This window comes from Furipterus horrens, unplaced genomic scaffold, assembly GCF_987537825.1.
Source record: "Furipterus horrens unplaced genomic scaffold, mFurHor1.1.pri manual_scaffold_6, whole genome shotgun sequence".
Lineage (NCBI taxonomy): Eukaryota > Metazoa > Chordata > Mammalia > Chiroptera > Furipteridae > Furipterus > Furipterus horrens.
In genome coordinates, this window is record NW_028327176.1 from 44,941,505 (window position 1) to 44,950,977 (window position 9,473).

At 42.7% G+C, this 9,473-nt stretch overlaps 1 long non-coding RNA gene across 1 annotated transcript; it reads left to right on the top strand.

The window, feature by feature from the left end:
• Positions 1–6,062: 6,062 nt before the first annotated feature.
• Positions 6,063–9,230, top strand: LOC150006065 (uncharacterized). The gene is made up of 4 exons (XR_016511724.1): positions 6,063–6,137; positions 6,808–6,907; positions 7,050–7,140; positions 9,190–9,230. It is a non-coding gene; the product is annotated as an uncharacterized LOC150006065 (long non-coding RNA).
• The last annotated feature ends 243 nt before the right edge of the window (positions 9,231–9,473 follow it).

A 9,473-nucleotide genomic window follows, 5' to 3' on the forward strand; every position in this document is an offset into this window, starting at 1 on the left:
GAGCTGTCACAAGGAAATACATGATTAATTACCAAACGAATTGTACAACCATCACTGCTACAGAGGACTGTGAGTTTATTTAGTCTGAGATAGAGATTTTATAAAGGTCAGTGTTGAGTGTCAGGGCTTTTAAGGGGAACGTAGTAGAATTCCTTGTTTGAACTTGAACTCTTTACACCAGCAAGATTAGGATATTTTCAAGCACATCTGATGAGCCAGCTGGGCAAACAGCTCTCAGATGTCCACTTGCTTGAATAAATTGTAAATTGTTGGGGTGCCTCTGTGGAGGATCAAGGTTAGGAGACTGCAAAGGACTCTGGTCTGAGCTCTGGAAGAGGGCATATGCCCAAAGGGATTTAGAAAGAATCTGAGCCACTGGGCTGAGAGTAGTGTCCCTTGGAGTTCAGGGTATGGAGGCTGCCCTAACACCTGTGCTTTGAGGACTCGAGGGGCCACAGTGCCGGCACCTTGAGGACTGAGTCTTGGGATTGGGAGAAAGAACTTTACAGTATCCACGGAAGGCATAGGCAAAAGTAGCAATCACAGCTAGAAGCATAAATGTGGGGCATAAGTGTGTCTGAACAGGAAATGAAGAACATGGCAGGGGCCACCTGTTTGTGGCATGTTGTAAGTACATGCCAAATGTAGACTGGGGTGAAATTTCTGGGTGTGACTTTGAGGGACTCCAGAGTTCTTATGTCACTGAGATGGGGCAATGTAGGGAGCTGCTATTACTGTGATTCATAGACCAATGAAGCCAGACAAACCCGAGTTGCAGAGTTTGAATGCAAATACTTGAAGACAAGAGCTGGGCCCATACTGTGGTGGAAAGGTGTGAGCAACAGTTTGAGAGTAGGAATGGATACATTTTATTCTAGAAACAAGGTCTTGTAGAAGGGCGATGGGAAACCAAGGTGCGAAGGTAGCCCGTGTCCAGAAACAGAAAGGCCTTAATGGCTAAACTAAGGGGATGATCAGAAAGTGAGAGATTCAGGAAAGCAAAATCCAGGCAGATTTAACTGGCCTGGGGGATTAGCAGTAGTTTTTAAATGTGTGTTAGCAGTATTAACTTAATGTGAAATGAAATCTAATGAGAACACTTTCTTGGTGCAAAGTAGATCAGACCAGAGGGATAGAAAGGCAAGGGGAGGGGATGGAAAAATATGGGGCTTGGGGTGCAGGGTGATGCTCCAGTGGTTAGTTCTTAGTAGTGCTAACTTGTATGTTTCAAAATAAAGCTATTAGTTTTGCAATGAAAAATTCCAAAGCTACTTTAAAACCCAAAACAATGTATTGCTTTGCTCATCTCCTCAGGAAAATTTTCTTTTTACTCTAGACCTCACAGGTTGCATGCTCTTTGGTAACTGTGGATAGAGTTACAGAGGTGCTGTCTTAGTCCATTCAGGCTGCCATAGAAGGGGTGCCTTATAAACCACAGAATTTTATTTCTCATAGTTCTGGAGTCTGTGAAGTCCAAGATCAGGGTGCTGACAGATTTGGTGGCTGGTGAGAGCCCACTTCCTAGCTGGCCATCTCTCGCTGTGTCCTCATGTGGTAGAATAGACACTAATCCTATTCATGAGGGATTTACCCTCAAGACCCAATTTTCGCCCAGAGGTTCTATCTTCAAATATTATTATATGAGGGATTAAGTGTCAACACTTGAATTTGGGGGGGACACAAAAATGTAGTACATCTATATATAGTAAGTCTATAAGTAGTGGGCTCCTACTACCAACAGTGTGTTAATGTCGCCTCCCTAATCAGTTTGTAAACTTCCTAAGGTCAGCTTGTCTTCATCCATATAGCCTTCTTATTCATAACAGGTGCTCAATTAATGCCTATTAGCTAAGGAAAGACACTTCTGCTAAACTGAGAAGGAGCAGGGCTGGAATCTCTCAGGTAGCCATTAAAGGTCTGTTAGGAATATGGCCTACAGCTTTAGGAACTTTTCCATTTATCTTGAATGTTGACTTGTTTTGAAATAAATTACTAGATTTCTACTGCTATCTGAAATGACAGGAGCATTGTTATATTTTTAGTTCTAGCCAAAAGACTGCACCTGAAAGTGTGGGAGGTTGAATTCTAATACAGTTCAGCCTTCATGAAATGCCAGGGTGATGAGTAACATGTGGTATGTGTTATTCTCAGGCTTCAAACCTACCAGATGTGTGTCTGGTCACAGGTATTTCAGGTTATACCTCTACCTGTCCACTCAAGACTGTTTCACTCTCTCATCCTCCCTCTTTCTGCCTAGATATCACCCCTCTCTCTCTCTCTTTCTCTTGCACTCACACACATACACACAATCAGTGTTGTGCTTTCCTTTGTTAACTTTTTCAATAAGGCTTTACACATATTTCAGTTAAATCCAGTCCCTTTTGGATCACTGAGCACATGAAGCTTTTTCTCTGTCTCCAGGTCTTGGTCTCATGAGTGCCCAAAGGGAAACAACAAACATGAACAAAGACACAAACAACAAGAAAGAGTCCTGAAGGCCTTTACATTGAAGCCATTTCCTTATGTAGCAACAACAAAAGTCCTAACAAGTGGAGACCAGAATAACATATAGGTGGTTTGTCCTGTTTAATATTAATAACAGCATAAAGGAAGTTGTGGTGACAAGTCAGGGGTTAGTATTGCTAACTATTTATATTAATATCTGATCTATTACCACCACTGGCTGGTTTGGCTCAGTGGATTGAGTGTCAGCCTGCGAGCTAAGTGTCGCTGGTTCGATCTTCCAGTCAGGGCACATCAGAGAAGGAAAACTCTGACTCCAAAAAACCTCCGCTGCCTTGCGGCATACCTCTTCAGGGGAAAGGCTAAGGGAGTAAACCCCGACAGAAAATCCGGAGCCGGAGTCCCTAAGGCGGTTTGACGTTGTAGTCAACACCGGCAACTCCTGCGGCGCACCTGATGCCAAGCTGTATTGACTCCGTCTTTCCCTTGGATCCTTCAGCTGCGAAGAGAGGGGGGGTCTGCTGCATGGGCAACAGCAGACCCTCCATATCACCCTGGCCAGGCTCTGTAGCTTCAGCTTCACTGGAGAGGACACTCCAGCGTCATCGCAAGATGTCGATTCAACATGGGAGGAGACAGATACCGTGTCACTCCTGAGTCGGACTGCACAGCCATTCTCGGCAGTGCAGATAGACTCTTAAGAAGCTACACCATCGTCTCTCGAGACGGACGGCTGCCGACGACGACAACCACCACTGGGCTTAATGGGATTTTATAGTCTCAGTCACTGTCATTGCATGTGACCCAAATTGTGTAATCAGAGATCAGTTTTGCAATGGCTAAAGAAAACAAAGGCCTAAAAGCAAGGAGTTCCAGCAGAGAGGAAGGAAATAAGACTTTGTGCCAGCTGAAGCCTCTCAACTCAAAGGAAGAAATGAATAACATGAAAAACGTTTCTCAGAGATGGGCCCAAATCACTGTTCTAGAAGCCTCAGGCTGGGTATAACTTTTAGGACACTATGACCCAGAATGACTAAAGAGAATTAACTGCATCCTCCCATGAACTCCTACCAAGCCAAGGCCAGAAACACTCATCTGTCCCTATATGGAAGATCATTTAGTCATGAGATCTGTGGTTTGCCTCCTTCTGCCCCTCTGCCAGCCAAAGCTAACCAACGTGGGATTTCCATCTGGAACAATGAGAAACAATCCAGATGAACTCTGGGACTTTAGTAGAAGCTGGGCTTCTTGGTATCCCCAGAGCAACTCTGAGTTCTGGGGTTGTCCCTAGAGCCATGCTTGGCTCTCCCAGGGTTCAGAGACCTGATGAACTGAAGCTGGGTTGTGAGATGTCCTTCCTTCTGTAGGGTCTTCTTTATGTTGCTGTCACTTTATCTCTGCTGCTAAAAACCTAACTCAGGCTATTACCTTTCATCTGGACTAGAACTGGAAGCTGGTTCCACCTCACGAGCCAATTCCAATTCATTGGTAATGGCTACTAGAGTCCTATGTTGAAAAGGATTTTGAGTTTGGCAGGAGAGCGTGGTTGTCCATTAATGGTGATTGCCATGGGCACAGAGGGGAAGCTGCAGTATGCATTCTGGTCTGAACCATTACATTAATCTTCTCAGTGATATGCTTACCTCTATTATTTTCCAGAAAAAGAAAATGAATCTTCTAAAAGCATTATTTGATAATGTCTTATCAAAAATCTTCAACTCAGGCCCTGGCTGGTGTGGCTCAGTGGATTGAGCGTCAGTCTGCGAACCAAAGGGTCCAAAGGGTCACTGGTTCAATCTCCCAGTCAGGGCACACTGATGTTTCTCTCCCTCTCTTTCTCATTCCCTTCCCCTGTCTCTAAAAATAAATAAAATCTTTTTAAAAAAATCTTCAGCTCTATTCCATTTTAGCAATTCAGACTTGTTCTGCCTCTGTTTATCTGCCTATCTATCATCTATCTAATATCACACCCATCCCTTATTCTCCCAGGTCCATCACCCACTTTTTCCCAGCCCATCTGCCATCCATCTCCACTCTTTTCTCTTAGCCCATCACTGACATCATGACTGGATCCCAGGACACAACTCTTCTGTCACTCTACTACCATCAACCTCATCTTTCTCGCTCCCTCTTTCTGTGTCAGCCCCAAAAACCCTTTTCTGTGGATTGACCCAACTGTAGTTGACCCTTGAACATCATAGGTTTAAACCGCAGATATATTTTTTTCAAGAAATACCTGTACTGTGTTCAATTCATGGTTGGGAGTTTGTAAATGCAGAGGGCTGACTGTGTGCATTGATCTATGTCAGTTTGCATAGAGGACTTGAACATCCACAGATTTTGGTATCTACAGGGGTCCTGGTACCAACTCCCTGCAGATACTGAGGTAAAACTAAGTTTTGGGGGAGTCAAAAGTCATACTCAGATTTCCAACCACAAAGGGGGTCAGCACACCCTAGCCCCCATGTTGTTCAAGGGTCAAATGTATTTTCCTTCTTTCTACCTATATGAGGGCTCCTGAATTCAGCCAGAGGAATTCACAATCTTGTGGGTTTGATTCAACAATCTGTGTCCTCTGACCTCAGCTGGGCTGTTAGCACACCCATCCTTACACAGGCTTTCTTCCTGTTTATCTCAGTTGCTACTGTAAACCTTCACCAATGCACTAACTTGACCCCTCCTCGACTGTGATCACACTTCTCTCAGCAGATGACAAGGGCTTTTGTTTTATTCAGCTTGGACTGCTATAACAAAATGCCATAGACTGTGTGCCTTAAACAACAGATATTTATTTCTTACATTTCTAGAGGCTATGAAGTCCAAGACGAAGGTGTCCTTAGATTCAGTGTCTGGTGAGAGCCCTCTTTCTGGTTTGCAGACAGCAGAGTAAGAGAGGGCTTTGGTTCCCTTCTCTTCTTATAAGGACACTAATCCCATCATGAGGGCTCCACCATCATGACTTCAACTAACCTAACCTAATAACCTCCCAAAGGCCCCACCCCAAGAAGCAACATATTGGGGGTTAGGGCTTCAACATATGAATTTTCAGGGGACATAAACATTTAGTCCATAACAGCTCCTATTTCATGAACTCCCTTAACTCCTACTGCGAGATCTTCAGGCAGCCAAACTCACCTTCCAGTCCTCTCCCCTGTTTTCAGAGAAAAGGCTGCATTTTTTCTTGTCTAGAGCTTCCTGTGGCACTCAATCCATTCACTCTTGGGCCTTTGCTCTCTTTTTCTTTCTTCTCCTTACTTAGGAACTTTCCCCTGCAGTCTAGAAACATGGCCAAGTCTATCCTTTCTTAAAATAAAAAATACTCCCTCACAGCTAAGCTCCTGGAAAGTCCATTTCTTCATGACCCTGCCCACTTAGCTGGCTTACCTGTCCACTCTGTAGCAGACCCTATCACTCTTTTGGCCTTCTGAACACTAAGCCTCTGGGTCCTCCTCAAGCCCTACTCTAAATGATGGGTTGACCTGGACATTTGAAAGTGGGTCTGTTTCAAACACCAAAGGCTGACTCTTCCAGCACTGTGCCATGCTCTCATCCTCTCAGCTGTTACCAGGAGAAGAGTGAACGACCTTCCAGGGCAGGCTCTGGAACGTGGGCTATTGACACACCTGGGGATGAAGAGGCTGGAGAAAGTAACATTGTTTTCAACAGAGGGAAAGGTATGAAGAACGTTCACATTCCACAAATTCCTAACCTACACTGGTGCTCCTGTAGCATGTTAGCTCTGCCTAAGAAATGTGGAAAATGTGAAAATCCTGTTTGAATGAGATACTTGTATTTAACTGCAAGTATTGTCACAAAAAGGCACCTAAATATCTGGCAATAGCCAGATCCAACCTGCCTTCCTGGTGCAGGGACCTGAGACATCTGAACAATCACCAGGGCTTTGCTCCAAAGTTGGTCTGAAAAAGAAAGACCTTTTTCCCAGTCCTGGACTTTGGGATTAAAACCCTCATATAAAGGAGAAGAGAAAAAGAAAAGACATCTTTAAAACTCCTTTATGTGATGGAGAACTTGCCCTGAGTGAGGGGTTGGGCTTAGAGCCCCCAAAAGGGTTTGAAAATAATTCCTGGCCCCTTCCCAATGGGTCTGGTTGGGATTGGTCTCTGGTTCATTGGACGGAACAGTGGACTTGAAACTAGCAGGCCTATGCTTTTGGAAGCCTGTGGGGAGGCCTGCCTCTGCCCGGGGCCAGAAAGCTCAGAGTCCCTGCAGGAACCGCCCAAGCAGCCTCTGAGCTCTGGTGAAAGTTGACATCTGGAACCAGGTGGTGCCCAAAATCAAAACCTTTTTGTAACTTGGATCTTTAATGTCTTTCCCTTTGGCCAGTGAGGCCTAGAACATAAGCTATCCTTGGAAACAAAACCCAGAGGTAAACAACTGAGGAGCTCACCAACCAGCTGAAGAAGTTCCACTTCCTCTGCAGAACGTAAGTTTTGTAATAATAATGCTCTGCTTCATAAGTTGCATTCCACCTTGAGAACCCAGTGACTATAACCATTCATCTCTGTACATTTAGCCCCTCAAAGTCCTTTTCAAGCAGGGACTCTCTTGTGTCTTTCCCACACCAGCTCTGACAGGGATTGTGGATGATGCCATGCCACACTGAGGCGGGTCCCAAGACGTGACAATATCATCAGACCCATCAACTGAGAAACCAGAGTATGTACTAATTTCCTAAAGTGCTTAGTCAGTTAGCCACTGATTGATTGCCTGCTCTGTGATTGGGCCCAGTGTGAATTTGAGTGTGTCCTCTCTTGGGGCAGGGCAGATACAGAAGAGAACAGTGAGACTTTTCTCCAGTCTCAGGTTTACTGGCTAAATGAATTTGGCAGCTTGTTGGTGCACCTCGTACTTCATCATTTTATAATTTTTTTTTCTTTTTTTTAAAAAAGGATCCTTGGGAAATAAAGACTGGCTGTTTTGGTAGAAGACCAGCAGTCATAGCTCACCTTGCAATTTTCTCAGCATGAATACTGATGGGTTTTCTTTCTCAATGCATGGTGTTACAGATTCTCACAGTGTTCAGTCTGTGGGCGGAATTGCCACTTTCTCTCAGTTTCCAGCCCTCAGTGGAGTTATGGGGTGCAGAAGGAGATGAAAAGGCAGCATTTGGGAGACCTATCCACCCAAAATGAACCCAACCCGATTCCATGCAACTTGGCTTCATTTTGAGTGGGACTTTCTTACTGTTGTTCTTTTTTCCCTTTGAGGTTGATTTTCATTCCCTAAGTGGATGAAAATGGATAACTATGGGTATTACACCTTAATTGGAGCCAGTACTATTCTGACAATTAGGAATTTAACTGATTGCTTTTTCTTTTAGAGAACTCACCTTGCTGGCATGAAAAAAATCTTTTGCTCAAATGTTTCATATTTGATGCAGGAAGGTAGGGAAAGCCATTTATGTGCAAAATAAAATATTTTCAAATATGCTTAAATAGTAGACTGTTACCCGGTTCTGCATTTCTTTTATTGGCAACAGATTATGTAGCTGTCACCACCAAACTGGTGCATGTTATTACAAATATCACCCAGAGCACCCTTATTTTGCTCATTAACTTCTGAAAACCACTCTTCTAGCACTAAAACTTCCAAAAAGAATGCTTTAAAAGAATTAGTCATACTCATTATTAAGAGCAGAGCCAGAATATATGTGATGTGATACATTACTATACATTTTCATTTGTGAATGAATATAAAGACTTCAAATAGAAATCAATCTGTTTACTACAAACTTAGGGAAACAAATTACAATTACTATTCTATATTAAAGATCTAATTAATTTATCAAATCTTTGCCTGAACATGTTCTTAAAAATGCTGTTTATATAAATTACATTGTATAGTTTTGGTCAAATTGTATGTTTAGACTATTTTTATAATTATCTTAGCCAACAGTTTTGCAGCTATTTTATGCTTTTTGTCATTTATTATTGTTGTCCTTGTTCTACTGATGATTAAAATGTTCTTTAGATTTTATAAGCCATTTACCTTAAAAACTGGACAATTCAAAAGTTCAGTGTTTACCTACACCAGGAAATAAATATCAGATCTCAATATCAGATCTTTGCTGTTTCAGAGAACCTGGAATTAATCTTCAGAATTCTGGATGGGGAAAGTGAAATAGGAAAAATGACTTTGCTTTTATTGGGACAGACACAAAGTTGCCTGCTGACCCTAGCGGGTCAAAGATGAAACCAAATTGATCCATCAGCCATAGGATATTTAGTTCAACTCTTTCAAATCCCTGGAATATTCAGGAATGCAAAATTAATAACAATGAAAAAACACACTAAAAACATGATTCAACTCAGTTATATGGAGGGGAAGTAATACATTTGGTGATCATCTGATCAGACCCTCTGTTTCCTTAAGAACTCAAGGAATACTTATGACATTTTCATTCCTACCATACTTGCTTGTGTTCTAGACATCAGGGTGTTAGACTAGTTTTATCTGTACATTCACTATCATGTAAGCAAGATATGGGAGATTCTGAGTGAAATAGAAAACCAGAATTGCCTGATTCTTATTTTTTGCTTACATACAGTATAACATAAACAGAATTAGTGTTGCGCCTTAGGATATAAGTTAAAACACTCGCAGCAGAGTGGACTTTGAAGAGAGTTGTGTGATTGTAAATTGATCCTGGTAGCTATTGCCTTTGCTCTTATTAACTACTTCTTCAATTCCCATTTTTGTTTCCAGAGATGGTTGAAGTACTGGCCCCAGTTCCTACTTGATCGGTCCCTTAATCTCTTGATTGTATGTATATTCATTGCTATACAAATAATACTTCACTTTGTGTAGAAGGAATCTGAGATTGTAAATTACACTTATTCAGCTGTAGCTCCAAAGACACAGCTAGAAGACATAGACTGTATCCCTGTGCAACAGGGCATCTGGCCTTCGGGGGCATGGTTAAGACATGGTAACTGACAGGCTGGCCTACCAGGGATTCCACAGCTACAAGGGCTACTGTACTAGGGGGC